General features: G+C 44.0%; 1 protein-coding gene across 2 annotated transcripts in view; it reads right to left on the bottom strand.

The window, feature by feature from the left end:
- ZNF469 (zinc finger protein 469) overlaps positions 1–18,604 on the bottom strand; it is a 157,324-nt gene that overhangs the window by 101,710 nt on the left and 37,010 nt on the right. The gene's annotated exons all lie outside the window — the stretch shown is intronic.

The following is an 18,604-nucleotide window of genomic DNA, read 5'->3' as shown; positions in this document are numbered from 1 at the left end:
GTTCTAAAAAGGACTGAAGAAGTTTCTTGCATGAAAAGCAAAATGTTTTTAATGAAAAAAACCACCAAGAAAGCCCATTTGCCTTTTGAAAAGCATCTTCGGGATTCCTAAAACCTAAAAAGGTAGTAATTTAACACAGTAGCTATAACCTAGTAAACCACACCAAGGGGTAGAAGGTGAATACACGTCTCAGTGTTGGAAAAGAAGATTCCCCCGTAAAAGGAATCGTTATGGAAAGATCTGCTTGAAAGGTGAAACCTACAGCAGCAGCTCCTAAAATCTGCTAGAGCCCAGGAACCTTCTTCCAAAGGAATGTCTTCCAAAGGTGGAAGAGGGGCTTCCAAGCTGTGTCCAACTGGTTGTCCTTATATGTCCCTTTCGGGTATTGATCCGATCTGCTGACACTTGGCAGATTTATTTTTTCTGAGAAGGCAACATGACTGCAGCTGGGAGGAGCCTCTTGCTCCGTTCTGCCTCATCTATCATCTGCAAACCGTCCCCTGCCAAAGGATCCCTCCAGATGGAGGCCCTTCACTGCCAGGGCAGCAGGGATAAGCGGCCGTGGGAGAGGCAGGGGCTCTTAGGCCCAACTGGCAGCATTCACGGCAACCCCCTGCTGACTGTTCATTTTAGAAGATGGAAGCCAACTGACCATGGTGGAAGGATCTTGCAAGGCAGATTTTGAGGGTCTGGTACACTCTTATGTTTCCAGCTGGGCTACAGTTTGGATGGAAAGTGGAAGCTCAGAGGAGGGGGATGAGAAACTCTCAGGCTGCCCTCAAGATCTGAGCTCTGAATCATCCCTTTTCAATCTCTCCCAGGAGTTACCAAATAAGAACCCATCGGTTAGCCTTTGGAAATATTTAGCTTCTAAATATCTTGGAAGGTGGCAGGGCTGATGGGCCGGAATAAATCAAAGCAGCTCCTTGTGGAAACATCTACCAGTTGGCTTGCAAGGAAGCAGCAGCAAGCAATAAAAACAGAGTAAATCCCATTCAGCTGAAGTTTTCTTCTTCATTTCACATCATCACCAATGTTATTGCTTCTAAAGAACATGGCCTGAGCATATTTTTTCCCCCGTTTTCATCCAAGCAGCTGTTTTTCGTTTGATGCGAGAACCAAAAGTGACCCCCTGTCCCCCTTTTTCTCCATATCAGGTATGAGGCAGACTGCAAAGGCTCCCGGGAGAACCAAAAGAAGAATCCAGAAGAGCTGGAGTACAAAGAAGGTAAGTGATCCACATCTGGAAAGACTGAGCAGGCCAACCGAGCAAAAGCACGCATTCTGGTCTCCCACAGAGGCATTTGCTGGGGACTGGAGCTCTGCCTGCTCCATATGAAGCCTCAGCCCTTCAGTGACCTGCCTCTCTCCAGAGTCGAAATCTGACGCGGACCCTGGTTAATGACTAATGTGCCTTCTTTCCCAAAACACACGTGTTTGTTTGGATGGCGTCATTGGGAAAGTCTCAGGCAGGCAGGGAGGAGGAGGGGTCAAGCGGGGATGTAGCCTAGAGCAGTGATGGTGAAACTTTTCGGTCCCGAGTGCCCAAACCGGAATGTGTGCACATCCCTGAGTGCCGGAAACCCGAAGACCAGCTGGCTGGTGCGCATGTGTGTGCCGGCCAGTGGGTTTTCGGCACCCACATGTGTGCTGGCCAGCTGGTCTTTGCATGCACCAGAATGCTGGAAACCTGAGGACCAGCTGGCTGGTGCGCATGTGTGTGCCAGCCAGTGGGTTTTCGGCACCCACATGTCTGCTGGCCATCTGGTCTTTGCATGCACCAGAATGCTGGAAACCTGAGGACCAGCTGGTTGGCATACGCATGCCTCTTTTTTGGCTGCTTTCTGGGCCATTTTCCAGCCATTTTTCAGCTGTTTATAGGCCAAAAACAGCCCAATAAATGGCCTGAAAATGGTCCCGAAGATGCCCTCAAATGCCCCCCAAATGGAGTGGTTTTGGGCATTTTCTGGGCCATTTTCAGGCCATTTCCCAGTGCTCCGGTGCCCACGAAGACCAGCTGGCCGACACATATGTGAAACCATAAGAGCAGCTGGTACGTGTGCCCACAGAGAGGGCTTTGCGTGCCACCTGTGGCACGTGTGCCAGAGGTTCACCATCACAGGCCTGGAGTCCTTGCACAGCTGCATAAGTCTGACTCCCGCTAATCTCCATGAAACCTTGTTGATTTGTACTTATTCAATAAACCCACATCTCAGGGTAACCTATCTGTTGGTTTCCAAGGAAAGGCAAGCAATCCGGGGAGACTTTTGTAATAGAGGTAGAAAACACATTAAAGTCACTAGCTTGGACCTTCACGAGTGGATCTGGCTGCTTGCGCCCGATAAGCACCCCAATCTTACAGTAGTATTTGCCCTTTGCAAAATCGGTTCGTTTTCTCTGACAGTGTATTACACTTCGAACCAAAGAAGTCTAGGCTCCCGTCAGCATTCTCCGCCGAGAAGAAGCGAAAAGCTGTTTCCAAAGCCTAGCACCTTGCTTTGAAGACCAAAACTCAGATTTCAACTGCTTAACATCTGCACCACCTCTAGAGCCTCTCCAGGTGGATCCTGGCCTTCGGGTTTCTACGACGAGGCTCAGACTTAGAGCAAAGCAACTTAAGAGTCAAGGAGGGGAGATTCTAATCTGTAGGGAAAAGGACTTCCTGAAGAAGGTAGAGAAGATGCAGATTTAATCCTGCCCACTGAACGGGGAACCCATGAGTTGAAAACAGTTGAAGGGGAAAGAGAAAGTGGGCAGATTCCAAGCCTGGAGAAAAATAAACGGGTCTACCTTGGTAACTTAAGGGGGGCATGAAATGATCCAGCTGCTCATAAGGAGACCATTGAGGCTGAAGAAAAACAGACCAAGCAGTCAGCTGGGAGAAATGGGAATCCAAAATTGTGGCTCCGTGTTGAAAAGGGAGAGAAGAGGGTTGAAGACAAAAAGCCTGGGGCAGGGAGAAAAAAGAATTAAATCAGAAAAAAGAGAGAAGGGGGAAGAATTAGGAAAAGAAAACATGGAGACTGCAATAAATGAAAGGAGCAAGGGAGATATTTAAAACAACTGGAAAAAGCTCGTATTTGAAGTGAATTGAACCGCTTCTCTCCCGCTTCGTCTTGCTTGTCTTTACAAAGACATCATTATAAATCAAAACCTATGCAAAAAAGTCAGTGTGGAATGCTCAAATATTAATAATATTAATCATGGGGTTGTCCAAAAATGACAGTCATCCAGATTCATAACAAAGATATGTTTCTTTAAAAATGTTAGTGGAATATTTGAATTTATCCTGTCAAACACAGCAAGTTTTTTTAAAAGCACAGCTTGGTATTTGTATCATAAGCTCCTCTTGAGTGCGCTGGCTGGGGGAAATGGGGATTGCAAGCTAGACATCTGGAAAGCACCAGGGGTGGGACGGGTGTAGAGATGAGAAAAAGAAAGAAGAATAAAGATATTGACCAAAACATGTAGGAGAGAAGCTAAAACTGCTCCCAGCAACCGCCAACAACTTTAGAATTAAACATGAATTAACAGCATTAAGACCAGCAGTGACTCAAAAGTGATGAGCATGGGGAAATAAGTATTTTTAGGCAGTCTACAGAAAAAAAACAGAAAACTTTCATAGCATCAAGCATCAAAAAAAAATCAATTTCATAATCCCTTTGTCCCCAAATCCCAAAAGTAGCCGAAGAATTTTAAAATGTCTTTATATCTAGAAAACAGAACTCCATAAAAAAAAGATGGAGAAATGTGAAAAAGTTCAAATCAAGGCAAAAAAATTGCTAAGAATGTGTGAGGTTTGCTTTAGTTAACACAGAGAAGTCACCAAATCACATCAGACCCGGCTATGCAAAGTATCCGGCCCATGGACTGGTGGGTTGAAAAGCAGCTGCCAGCTTGTAAAGAAGTGCTATAAAAGTCTTTAAAAACAGCCTTTCAGATATTTTTCACAGCCATGTGATCCATTAAAAGTCTTTAAAAGTCTTTAAAAACAGCCTTTCAGATGTTCTTCTTGGATGAGAAACAAAACGTCTTCAAAGAAAAAGCAGAAAGTCCAATTGCCTCTTGAAAAAGCACTTTTGAAATTGTACGGAATTCTGTTTCTGTCGGCTGGAACTTAGATTCACACCTCATCATTTTCTTTTCTTTTGTTTGTTTTGTTCAGGATTTTATAGCCATTCTGCCTGGGTTATTCTAATTGGTTCATTAGAATAAACAGGCTACAGAATTATAACTTGCAAGCACCCTCAGGGCTGGTAGGCAGACGTGCCAGAGATTTAGATTATAGAGAACTTTATTTGAAACAATAGGAACTGTACCAGTTCCTGCTCATGAGGCTTTGGCACAAAGTGGTGTTAAAACCCAAGGATTGTGCCAGTTAATCTATTAGGCAGGCATCTCCTATTAATTTAGACAGCTCAGCTCAATAACAATACAATCAAAGTCAATTATTCTTTCTTATCTGGAGTTCCAGTTTGTAAATAATATTCGGCATCAGAAAAATTGGCTCTGGCAGAAATCTCCAACTAGGGCAGACTCAGGGCGCTGCAGCCAAAAACCTATCCAAAATAAACTTATCAACAAATTCAAAGTGGAAAATGCTGAGATTTTAATTGTCACAAAACTAACAGGAATGTTAATGTGTTTACTTTGCACACCACACATGATAATCAAAGGAGGTTTTAAGGAGTTTCTGCTTTAAATTACAAGCAAAAAAAAATATATTTTTTTAAACCAACGAAGCCCAGTGTAAGAATTTCTTTCCTTTTTGTTTTAATGAGAATGAAGGATTTAATCAACCTATCATTGAAAGAACTCAGCAATCCTGGTTGCCTTTTATTAAAACCAGAATCTCTGGAAAGCCAAGCGATGGATTTCGATGCTGACACTGTGCCTAAATGACCACCAGACACACAGAGCTGCTTTGTTGAAAGTGATTCTTCCAAAATTAAATAAACCAAAATGCTTAATTGCCTATCAACCCATAACAAACACACTCCAAGTAGCTTATTCATTTAATTTGAATATTTCCCCTTGCCTTTCTATTCTGAAAGGTGAATGGCAAACTTAAGTTTAAAACAAGAAAACCATTAAAACCATTACGTTAAATTAAACATATACAACTGATTCAATGAATTAATGTCTTCACAATTAATCTCCATATCAGTGTCAGGTAATTTGCATAAATCCTCTGCAACTGCAGTCAGCATGCCGTGATTAAGGCATTTTCCATCTTGCTTGAATTGAGCCTATTTGTCCCTTTCCATTAAGCACCAACATCAATATCTGCTGACCTTTGAGTCCATGTTGACTTTTTCTCACCTCGGACCAATCAACCGACCCAACTTCTCCAACTATCTTCCATAAAGTTCAGTTGGACAAGTGAGGTGCACATTTAACAAATGTGAATGAAGTCAAATGGATGGGCCACTCATTATAGAACAGTCTATAGTCTGGTTGGCAGTATCTCTTTCTCAAACCCTTGCAAGGAACCTCACTATTCTCACCTCTTTGGAAAGCCTCCAGGACCTTTGCCATAATGTAGATGGAATCAACACAAGATCTTTAGCCTGCAGACCATGGTTTCTCTTTCTGACATAGAGCTCCACTTTTAAGGAATGACAAAAATCCAAGGGCAGAGTGCATTCCTTCAGCACATATTTAGCGGAGGAGAATCTGCATGGAGACCATTTGCAAAATATCTGGGTCATTAGCAGGTTCCACTGACCAGCCAAAATTAATGAATCATCTAAAAGGCAGCTTCAACCAGAGAAAGCAAAATGGCCAGGACTGCAGAGTGGAAACAGGATGCCAAAGCTCTTGACAGAAGAAAACCATAGTGATATATGAAATAGTTTTTTTTTTAAAAAAAACCCAGCCAAAGGCAGCTCCATAAATAAACAAACCAAGATTAGGAATCCTGATTTCCGTTCGTTTTGATGAGATAATAATTACTAGACCAGACACCAAAGGGGTATTCTGCAGCCCATTAGAGTCCTCCAAAGATCCAGCTATAAACAAGTATGAGTCACCCAGATAAGAGATTAGTACTTCTGCTCCATGCAACATCCAAGGCCATTCTGAAGAATGTCCTGACTGGATCAGATTCAGCCTGGGAAAGTTCCATTGCCCTCCCACAATGTCGCAACATTCTTCCCCCAAAGATGCTATGCTGGGCAGCGAGATGGGTTTCATAATGCTCAAGAGACAGCAACATGAACCCAACACTTTCCTCCATGTCTACGGGTCTTCTTTGGGTAAAACAACAAGCCTCTTTGAGCAGAAGTCACGGTTGCCTTCTCAACGCATGGAGCAATGAAGGAAAGAGACAAAGATGTAGCTGGCCTTGAATGTTACCACCAAGATGGAGACCAGACAATGACTTTCTGGGGCAATTCCGAGACTGAGCTGTCCTCACGGTATTGGTGAAAAAAAGTGAAGATGATGAGGCACATAAAGAAGAGGAAGAGCTTCGATCCCACCATTGCGGCAGCCATCTTGGCTTTTTTAACCCCATCTGTGGACACCTCTGTTCTGTGACTAAGTCCTGAGGGGGACCATAACTCAAAGCAAATGCTTAATAACCTGACCATCATGCATGTGAGAGGTCACATTTATTGCATCCTAAGTTCCAACCCTTAAATTAGGTGACTCCAAAATACTTTTAGCCACCAGGGGTGTCAAACTGGCGTCGTCACATGACATATTGGGACATTTTCCCCCTTCGCTAAACCAGGTGGGGGTGGGGCCAGCGCATGACGCATCTGGCCCGCGGGCCATGAGTTTGACACGCCCGGCTGACATTGCAGTTCTCCAAACAAACAAAGCACAGAGCTTGTGTAAATCATTAAGCATTCATTTGGCCCTTTAATCTGAATAAAGGGGCATTGTTTTTCTTGCTGTGGAATCTTTTTATTTGTACATCTCTAAACAAGTCTTATTTTCCTTTACTCCGGCTTCAAGAAAAAAAAAGAAGGCTTGAGACTTGGTAGTTGTTGTGTCTATATTTTTTAAGTGGAAAAGATTGGGGGGGAAAACATAACTGCAGAATGTCCTCATATTAATAATACCCAAGAGAGGAAAGCTAGCCAAGAAAAGGAATTTTATTATGGGTGAACACGTATTGTCTACTGTTTACATGATATTTGAACATCTTAAGTGACTACCGGTTAGTGGAACTAATACTTTCCAAAGGTCAAAAACAAACCTCAAGGTTGCAGTTCAAGGCTAAGAATCATCATAAATAATTGGCCTTATACATGTGAGATTTTGCCCAGAAGCCTAAAAAAGAGCAAATAATACTCAGGATTTGTTCTGGGCTAATAAACAACAAGAGATCCAGGAAAAGGATACACACATCTGAGAGCATTTGGTTCCCCTTCATATTTCATTTCTTGCTAATATCTTAATTTTGTCTCCAAGTTTTCTATTAATAGTTCTTTATCTCATGCCACATTGATAATTTTTAAGCTTGCACTAAAAGGTGTACATATATTTGCGCTTAGTTTTCCAAACTTGTGTTTTGGAAAAAAAATACTTTTGTTTGCAGCTTTCTAAAATGTTCGAAGTTCCACTAGCAAATATTCCTGCTGCAATGGAGCTGTGTGTGTCTTTTTCCACATACAATGTTTTTGGGTGCCGATTTCCTAGCATTATTAGTATTTTGCAATGCAAAGGAGAATTGTGTTTAGAAATGCACAATCAGATAAATTCACACTCAAAGATGAAGTAAATAAATTCCTTCCCCCTCCCTCAGGGAACAGGACATCCCAAGACATGCTAAAACTCTGAGGCAGCAGACATACTAAAACTTTTACTAAATTGTCTGTCCAGCTACTTTCAGCTGTAGACACAGAGGAACCGAAAATCAGAGCTCTGTTCAGATTCAGTTTTGTCTTTCAACACTGGGATGTGACCCCCATCCTGAGTTTGCCTCTTGTCCTCAAGTTTGGAGTCCCCCATCCGGTTCCTTCTTTCCTTCTGTAATGGTTGGAGCTTGGAGCTCCCCTGTGAAAAGGATAAATTCTGAAACACCAGAAGTTCAACTTTCAAAAACTTCCTCTTGTTTTCGTTCCCTTGTTCCTTTCCCCACCCACTTTATTTATTTATTTATTTTGGCTGTACGCTTTGACCTCCAGGAACTCTGCTTCTTGGACATCTCCAAACCTCTGGAGATAAGACAGATGGAAAATGCCCTCAGAACCTGAAAGGTGAATGCATGAGGGAAAAGGAAGATGACTTCATCACTGAAAGAGCCAAGGAATGGATATTAGATCATGATGAAGCTTTTTTGGTCCCAGAAATAGTTGTCCCCAGAGGTGAGCACCCCCCAGAGAGGTACATTATGGAAGGCTGATATGTTCTCCTTAAACGTGCTCCATCAAGGTTGGAGGCAATGTGCCAGATGAAGAGGTCCACCTGCAGCCTAGCTGCGGTCATGGCTCAACAATGCACTTCTTTTGAAACGTCAAGGTTTCTTGGTGTGTCTCTTTGGGCTTCTTCTGCACTGGCCAGGAACGTTCATTTGGACTCCAATGTTCCTGGAGACATTTCTCTCCTGCAGCGCTCCTCAAGAACAGTGAATCTCCCAGCTCCATTTATTTTTCTCTACCCTTTTGAAAAGTCCGTCACGCTTTTCACTCGAGGAATGATGAGATCAGAGTGTATTTTAAGAGCATTCGGGGACCCCTCTCATTTCTCCCTCTCTTTCTGCTCTCACCCAAATATCCTGTGCCGTTCCACCTCCAACGCTCTTCTGATGTTGGCCCACGCTGCCAAGGAAAGAGTGAGCTGGGCCCTGGGTGCCAAGGCTGGGGAAGAAGCCCAAGCTTAAGAAAGAATTGTCTTTTCCAGTCACTTCCCCATGAAGATATCTTTGGCTGGCCTCTCTGTTGATGCAGGGTGATTCATTAAGCCAGCAATGTGAGCCTGTTTCAAGGTTAAAATAGGAGGCTGGCTGAAAATCAGCTGGCAATTTCAAAGCTCAGCAGAAGAAACGTGGAAGCCTCTCAGGGAGGTCTTGGGATGGAAAGACCAACCATTTCATGGGTGAGAAAGCTAACCATCTTCTGCACACTTTCCCAGCCTGGGGCTTTTCTTCCAAAGAGGTAGGATTCCCACCTCCAGATACTCACCAGTGAGGCCAATTGAGAAGGAGGAGGTTTCTATGCATCTCTTAGGCTGGAGTTAGGCGATGCTTTGTCACCCGGAGCTGAACTTAATATTTATAGAATTGATGAAGCTCACATCAGACAAAATTCAAGGTTCATGTTGGGGCTCTACTTTGAAGAGTGGATCTTCTCCAGCATCCTTGGTTTGATAGGAGGAAGAATTTGAGTGCTTCTTGATTACTTTTAAACTAGAGATAAAATCTCCAAGTCAAAGTCAGCTTCTGGTGATTTTATGGCCATGTCCAGTGGTGAAATTCAATTTTTTTTACTATCGGTTCTGTGAGTGTGGCTTAGTGGGTGTTGTGTGACTTGGTGGGCGTGGGTTGGTAGGCGTGGCAGGGGAAGGATCCTGCAACATTCCCACACCACTCCAGGGGAAAGATACTGCAAACTCTCCATTCCCACCCCACTCTGAGGCCAGCCAGAGGTGGCATTTGCCGGTTCTCCAAACTACTCAAAATTTCCACTACCAGTTCTCCAGAACCTGTCAGAACCTGCTGGATTTCACCCCTGGCCACGTCCATATAGGCTTCTAAGCAACAGTTAGAAAAGTAATTGACAGCCCCTGTCTTTTTCTAGGATGTGTTTTGTAGTCTTTCTTTGCTATATTCCTAGTTTTTCTGAAGGTCTCTAGTCCAAGTACCAGGTAGGTTCAACTCTGCTTAGCTTTTTGCACTCGGGGTCCTCCAAATGCTACTACCTCCATGAGGCTTTGAAGGGTACATATTGCATTTTGTGGTATTCCTGTACTAAAAAAACACACCAATTTTCAGGGTATCACTGCTGTGTGAAAGGAACCTATAGTTGCTTGATCTACAGAAAACATTTTTGTATCCAGATTAACATTTTCAAGAATGTAATCTAAGCCATTACTCAGAGTTTGTGGAGTTGGTTATAATAGAAAGGTTTGTTTATTTGTATTTAATGGATTCTTTGGAGGATAGGGATGTTTGTTCTTCCAAATGTCTGTTCAATTTCTATTTTATCATTCCAGGGATTGACGTAGTCAGCATAACGGCCTCCTATGAGATCCTTTGCACAAATGATGCAAATCCCCACCGTCAAGGTAAGTTAAAGGGATGATAGGGCATGTCAACGTGCCACCTTCAGGCTACTTCTGTTGGCCATCTCTGTTGGGCATCTCTGTTATGTCAAAGGATGTCCAGACCTGGATACATTTTCTATGGCTTACAGCAAGCGTTATGGAATGTCTTAAGAAAAAGGGGGCTTGGGGATCTACTGTAGCATGGATGGAAACAGCAGCAAAAGCCCACCAGTGATGAGCCTGAGAATCTGATCCATCCTACTGATGAAGATGGAACATCTCATGACACTCTAGAGCAGGGGTCCCCAAACTTGGCAACTTTAAGACTTGTGGACTTCAACTCCCGGCTATGCTGGCTAGAGAATTCTGGGAGTTGAAGGCCACAAGTCTTAAAGTTGCCAAGTTTGAAGACCTCTGCTCTAGAGAGTCTCTACTAGCCTTAGATCGTCCAGGTGGCTTTTGAGCAATCGGTCTCAGGAGCCTGAGTTGGTCTTTCCTCATCTTCAAGTTGGAGAAGATGGGACCACTTTTCCTGAGCTCTCCCATCTGCAGTTTCCCACGTAAAAGTTTCCAATCTGACAGAATTCAGAGATCCCCCCCCCAACCCAACACCTCTCATGCTTGAGTGCAAGAGATAAGCTCTCTGGGAGATTCCTGGCATTATGTTCCCCATTTGGCTCCATCCTGGGTCCAAGATGTGTCAAGGCTTCCCTTTCAAAACCTTGGCCTCTGACTTCACTGGCCAAACACACCCGTTTGCTGGCAACAAGGAGATCCCTGAAAATTCATAAATAATTCAGCCTCTTGCTGGGAAAGGTGATCAATCATGTTTATGGTTTAGAAAACACCCAGCAAGGAAAGGGTAGGAGAGCAAGTGGAACGAAGAAGAAAAAGAAAGTTGGGAACCTTCTGAGCACCAGTACCAAATCCAGAGAAAATCAAAGCAGACCTCATAAATACCATGGAAAGCTTTCATGAGACCAGCTATAGCAAGCTTGAGTGATAAGGAAGATCTCATTCCAACACATATGCAAGTTCCCTGTTTCCAGGCCAGGACATGTTCAGAGCCAGAGTGACACTACTACGATTGCACAACATGGAGTAGTCCATAAGAAAACAAACAGAGCAACCTTCCATTTCATGAGTAAATATAGACTGAGGTTTAAATGAAATCTTAAAGGATTTCTGGTAGAACCACCAATGCCAAGAAGGGAGAATTCATCTCCTTTTTCTTTCCACTGTTTCCTGAAAGTTCTTGGGCCTCGAGGGAAAACGATTGGAAGCCACCTTCCTTCTCCTGATGCCACCCTGAAACATTGAATGACAATATTGGATGGTTCTTTCTTGCCAGTGAGGAAGTAATCATCCAAAAACATCTAGAGAAGATCAGGCTTTTTTTCTCTCATTATTTGCTTGAGTCCTGTGCCTTACATTTGGACAACGCTAAAAAAAAAAAAGGAACAAGAAATGCAAAGGAGAAGGAAGAGACTGGCAAAAAAAGGGAAACAAATGTGAATGCAAATGTATATAGTCAGAAGGAAATCTAGCATCGTTATTTAAAGATGGCACCTATCCTTGGCAGAGAAGGTGGCAACCATCCCTGCCTCTGTTGTACTGCATCTCTGGCAGTGATGGGGAGGAAGAAAGGTTCACCTCTGGAATCCAGGTGAGCTTCTTCAAGGGCAAAAGGGACCCCTAAGAGGGCAAAACAATGGAGTATGTCACTCATCTTACTCCAAGGAAGAAGTTCAACTTTTCTTCTTCCTCATATGCGCACTGCCACATCTCCCAAGCAAGGAAGCCACACCACAGCTTGGGATCCAGCCCAGGTTCCTAACGTTCTGTTTAGTTTACACTCCTGGCTGCCTTGCTGGATGGATTACTGAACAAGAGCTCCAAAAGGGGTCTAACGTTACATGAGAGAAGGTGCCAAAAATTCCTGATCCCATTAGTCATCAATGTTACAGAAAGGTTTGCTACATAAACATGGTAGATCAAGTGATTGGCTGTACACTTATACACATAGACCCATGGCCCTCAACCTCCTCTTCCCAACGGAGAAGGAGAGCCAAAGGCAGGAATGCAACGCCAAAAACATGGCACATGATGTCAGCTTGTCAGCTTCACACCTTCAAATTCTCTGCTCTCTTGACATCTACTGGAGAAACATGGATTGTTGTTACTCCCCTCTGTTATCTGAACACAAAGGATGCCCTGGGGTGTCTTTGGGAGGAAATCGGACGTTTGTTTTCATTTTCCATGCACGAACAAGAGATTAGTGTAGTTCCAAGCCTCTTGGACCCTAACCCTCAAAGAGAATCCAGAACCGCAGATGGAACAGAAGGGGGACCATCCCTCACGAGGGCCGGTCGAAACTGCTTCCCAGACTTCAATGACTTCACTGGTTGCCTGCCCAATCTCTGACTGAAAGTACTGCTGTGTGATTCTTCAAATACACAGCCATAATTCAAGACCACCGTATTTATTTATCTAATAAATTTATGGTCGCTCATCTCAGTTGCATGCTAACAATTAAAAACCCAATGAAAATAATAAGCTAGAACTATAGCTTTGTTCCACATGAATCTACCCAGTTTTCAAAATCATCACTGAAGATCTTTGGGGCAGGGCTCTCTCTTTCAGAAACGCAATCCTGAGACATTCTCTTCTTCTTCCTGATATTTTTAGGTCAGCTCAGTTTCCCCCAACTGGTGCCCTCAAGATGCAGACTGTTTGAATCCCAGTCAGGTCCAGGTATAGCTCCATCACCACCCCAAACTGGCCACCCATTATCCCTCTTTTTCACAGTGTGGTCTTTTCTAAAAACTTCCACAAACCCAAATATTGGATGTTTTGCAACTGAAGCTTCTTGAGTCTTGGATCCCAAGAAAGTCTTCTGAACCCAGATAGTCCCAAGTTAGATCCCACTCGTCCTATGGCACAATCAAGGCTAAAACCTCACCAAGAGAACATTCATGAATTCCACAAAGCGTCCTCTACAAAATTGGCAACCGATGACCGGCAGGCAGCTGGGAAACCAGCCGCTGATAAGGAGAGAGTTGCTGCTTGAAGGACTGGCCAGACCCTGGACAGCTCCAAGGGGCAAGCAGTAACTTGGCTCCGTGAGGGGCAACACAGTCAGACGTCTTGTTTTGCATGCCTGACGGGGAGTGTGTTAGCAGCTGTTTGCTTGGATGAAATACAGCCGGAGGAGGAGAGGTCATGCAACCCTTCCACTTGTCCCCTAAACAAGCTTGCCTCAAAAGAGCAGGCCACCACGCTTTGATTTGGAAATTGGTTCAGGGGCAAGAAAGAAGTTCAGAGTTGTTCACTCAGCCTCCCCACCAGTGCTCAGCAGGAAGCCCTGTCTGGCTGCATCTCGGCTGGTTTGAACCATGAAAATTGATTTTAACTCAAGACTTGAAGCATGAAGGAGTGTCTCATCCAAGAAAGACCACACAACCCTGACCAATAAATACAGGTAGACGTTGATGTATAACGACAACCTGTGCAGTCTTAAGACTAATTTCCAGTTTAAAGCCAGCAAGGTTGACTGGAGAAATCTGAGAGTTGAAATCCAGAAGTCTTAAAGTTGCCAAGGTTGGACATTACTGGTATAGGGTCTCCTGCTTGAGCAGGGGTTGGACTAGAAGACCCCCCCAAGGTCCCTTCCAATTCTCCTCTTCTGCATTCTGATGACCTTCCAAGTTTAGACCACCATTGTTTTCATTCCTTCCACTAGTATGACTACAAGTCTTCATCTCTGCAGGCCTTGCTCCTTATCGCCTAAGGTTTTCAGGGATACTTATTTTCCACAATTAGAAGCCACAGCAGAAGAAAGCAAACAATAAGGTACCACTGAAAGTGATCAATCAGAAGATGGTGGAATTCCTTCTCAAAAATTCCCTTCCATATGGCTGAACTTACTGGCTAATCACCAAATAAGATGAAGAGACATTAACATTTCAACTCACCAAGAAGAGAGAAGGGTACATTAATTGAATCCTTCGATTACAAAAATATCCAAGCAACCTGAGCCTTGCTTCTTCAAAGAGAAGTCAGGAAATGTAATGAATATTACTCTGTTTTCAATACGGAAAAGCTCCCCCTGTTTTGCTTTGGGGAAAAAACAGAATATGACAGGTGGATGATTTACTTCTAACAAGAGTGTGCTATCCAAAGCTGCTTAATGCAGTTTGATCTCCAGCTGAAGTTTGCTTAAAAGGAGAAAGGTTCCAGGCTGGGGGTCAAGAGAGAGAGAGAGGGAGAAAAATAAGAGGGAAGAGATTTCCAGGGTGTAAACACCCACCGACTTCTTTAACTTGTCATATCACAGTACGATGATCGCTTCAACATGTTTGTTTTAGAGCCGAGTTTCTCAACCGTAACAGCTCTGAGATGTGTACACTTCTACTCTCTAAATTCAGGAGAATTCTGGGAATTGAAGTCTACACAGCTAAGATTTGCCAAGATTGGGAAAATAAACTGTTTTAGAGTATGGTTTGGATGCTATAAGCCGATTATGATTGCATAAGATTCAGCCACGTGGACATCTTGAAATCCAACCCTGATCCAAAGCTCTGTCTTAGTTCGGCTGGTTGCCCCTTTTTTCTTGGTGGTGAGAGATGGAAGAAGAGGCGTACCTGGAATGGGTGCTAATTTAAAACATGCTCAAGCTGCCAACAAGTGGTCAGCAAGAAGGAAGTGGCCAACAATCTGCCACAGAAAGCTAGAAAGTCGCAATCGAGATGCCTATGGAGATCTTCAATCCTCCAGGTCATGGTTGTCCCACAGGTACATTTCCAAAAGGCAACTGCAATTTCTTGGGTTTTTTTCCTTTAAAATGTTTTGCTTCTCATCCAGGAAGATTCTCCTTCAAGTAAAACGTGTTCCAGGAAAAATCCAATAAAGTCCAGTCGCCTTTTGGAAATGCACCGTTGGGTCACGATTAAGATGTTTCTTCATGATGAAGATGTTTCTTTGTGCATAACCAGACTGGGGAGTGGGCCTCTGTCCTTGGCCAACCTGGAAATGTCAGCAGGCTCAAGTTACCCTTTGAAGAAAGAGCTGGTGAAATGTTTTCAGATTTCCACTGCAGGAATGATGGCCTCTTGCATTTTTCTTTCTCCCCTGAGCTGGAAGTGCTGAAAGCTCTCGCAGAAGAAGACCAATGTTGACAATTAAGCCCTAAACCAAATAATTTGGTGTGCCAAATCAAGATGTTGCACAGGAAGGAAGGAAGGAAGGAAGGAAGGAAGGAAGGAAGGAAGGAAGGAAGGAAGGAAGGAAGGAAGGAAGGAAGGAAGGAAGGAGAATGGTAGGGCTAGGAGGAGTAAGGGTGAGGGGAGAAGTAGATGCAGAAGGAAGAAGGAGGAGTGGAAGAGAGCAAAGGAGGGAGGAAGGAAGGCCACGGGGATTTGTTGTCCCAAATTGTCTCACATACCAAGTTTCCATTCTGTAGCAGGCAAACTCTCCTCACTAAAACTGAAAACATGACATTCACAACTCAACATTTTGCTTAAGAAAAAAATAGATATGAAAGAAAAGAAATACAAAGAAGTGTCTTCCAATATTCTTTTTTTTTTCTTTTCTTGAATTTGTGGCCTTTGTTTTCTTTTTCTTTTTTTCTTCCTTACTTTATATTAGTTTGGATTACTTTTTCACTTCTTTTTTTAAAGTTCCGATAAAAAAATCATTAAGAAAAATAGCTTGTATTTCTGGAAGGCAGAGTGAAGGCCAAATTATATGAATTTACTCCCCTGGCCAATTCCTTTCCAAGGGGACCTGAGGACACACACCAAAAGCTAAAGGGGCTTTATTTTCTTGTTCTGCTTCGCAGCAAACCCTGCCTCCATCTCAGGCCTCCGAGTGACTCAACCCATTCGAGATCTGTTCTCTTTCACTTTGCGCAGAGCCAAAGCCGATCCTGTCATCAGAAAGTTCCCACGCACTTTGTGTGAGGCTGTGTCGCCTCCGGTTGCAGCGAAGGGCAACCAGCGCTGGCATCTCGGCCATTTGCTTTGGAAGCCGATCAAAGAAAAGGTTGGAGATTAGCGGAGGATAGTCGCTGCTTTTGTTATTTCTAACCCGTTTGTTTTTTCCCCCCATTCTTAATTTTCAGTCTTTCGTGGGAATAAAAAAATGTGTTTTCCAGCCCTTCCTGCACAACAATTCTCTGCACGATCAAATTCAGCCAGTGTCTCCAGCAACTGTTGGTTCAAGGACATTGTCTTCATTCCCTCCCCTTGTTGTACTCCGAGAAGTTGGAAGCTGATCCTTCAGGATCACTCAGAAGAGATCAACTGTATTTAATTGGCAGGCATATCATTTTTATTGTATTGTAAAGGATTTTCCCTCTCCTTCGGAGAAAAAGGCGCTCAACATCTCCCTTTCCATCTCCAGATCTCCTTCATTTTTAGGTTCCATTTCTAGGCCCCCTTCTCCATCCACCATGTGGGTCGGAGACAGACAGGCTTTGGGTCATCCACAGCCCCACTAAGTGTGAAGGAGGAATCTAGGACCACAGCTGGTAAAGGCTTCCATAAGTCATGCGACAGTTGAAAGTTATCTTCCACATTCTTTGGAACATTGCTATGAAGTCCAATGTTCTCCACTGTTCACGCGTATGGTCAGCCCTTGTTGGAGGTGAGCTTGACCAGGACATAAAGAAACAGGACATTCTTCTCAACTCTCCCCTCCCCAAAGCAGATACCCCAGAGACCTTAAGAGCTTGGCCTTCAGAATACGTCGCAGCCAGATAGAAATCCATTTCTGATCTCACAGCTGAGGGGACCCCATACAGTCCTGCCAGGATGTTACAAGATGACATCACTTCTCACCAACACAGCCAAAATAAAGAAATAAAACAAAAACAAAAATCAGGGGAAGGGTGATGCTTTATCTAAAACACTCCCAGCTGCTTATAGCAACGTTAGCTGTAAACCCAGTTCTTCTCAGGCAGGAGATACAAAGAGAACGGAGAAGAAATTTTATGTGCTTCGTCTCATAAAATTGCACTTGATTAAGAACATCAGGGGGTTTGGCTCAGCGCAGAAGAATGACAATGTTGTCTTTTTCTTGAGCAAAGCGTGAAGAGATTCATTAGCAGCCCACTCCATCTCTTTTGGGTGGCCTTGGGCTAAATCCGTCTCCCGGCAAATTTCTCAAGCCAACGTTCCTGCAAGGGAAGGAAACCGGAATGAAGTGTGAAGTTCTCGTGAGGGACCAGCAAGGTTGTCACATCGTCAGAGGGCAACTTCTGCTAGAGAACAAGGGCTTGGGAACCAAACAGGAGCCAAGGATCTGAAAACTCAGAAGTTCAGAATGGCAAAGGCTCTTCCAGCAGGTCAAAAGTTAGAAGGTGTCTCGGTCGGTCTTCCACTCCCGTCTTGATAACTCTTCAGTTCTTGCATAGTTTAGAATCACACCTGGTCAGAGGTGAGTTCCTACCAGTTCGGCCGAACCAGTAGTGGTATGCCAGCCTGGGTCGCAGAACCAGCAACGACTCAGGCTGGCCATGCCCCCGAACCGATTCCTCAGTCGCCACCATCTTTTTTTTTTTTTGAGTTCTACACATGTGCAGGATGTGCGTCCAGCACACGTGTGAAGCAAACCAGCAGTAACACTGGCTGAACCCCACCCCTGCACCTGGTACTTTACCCCAGATTGTTGGTTGGGCTACTGAGGTCCACAGTATGACCGCCTGCTTTGGAGGCTTGAGACCAGTTCAAGGTAGAGATGCTTGTGATTTGTTTGTCATCTTGGCACTCTTTGAACTCAAATGGTGCTCAACTCCTCCAAACAATTCACCTTCCTCATTAGCCAAAACTGGGTGGCTACCGACACAAGATCCAGCTTTATCTGCCATCGACTGAAACCATGAAGCAATTTTAGCATTCCATGATGATTTTGCTTTGCCCACACAAATTATCAGTGACGAAGTGTCATCTCATATGTTGGTGGTATGGCCGAATCTTCTTCTTCTCATCTGCTGCCCACGGATGTGGTGGAGTGTAAATCCCATGACCATGTTGAGATGGTGGGAGCTGCTGCCTTCCCAAACATCTGAAAAGCAGCAGGGGAAGCTTGCTGTCCTTCGTCCACATCATCAGCTGCTTCAACACCCTTGAAGTCATATCCCACAGATTTTATTAGCCCAACTACAGTATAAAAACCAGAGTGTCTCTTTTATACAACACTAGAGACAATAAACTAACAACGGCTCTGATGACTCATGTGAGAATGTAGCAGAATGTATTGTGCCAGGTTCAAATGACCATCTTGCTCAACTCAGTTGGCCATGGCTCTTAGTCATCCCTGCCCCTCAGCTTCTGAAACAGTCATGAGGGGTTTTGGGGGGTGTCTGCATGTTCTTTGATTCACGACTGAT

This window comes from Natrix helvetica (assembly GCF_964273705.1).
Source record: "Natrix helvetica genome assembly, chromosome: 10".
Classification (NCBI taxonomy): Eukaryota; Metazoa; Chordata; class Lepidosauria; order Squamata; family Natricidae; genus Natrix; species Natrix helvetica.
Note: the sequence above shows the minus strand (reverse complement) of the source record. Positions and strands in the feature narration are given on the sequence as shown.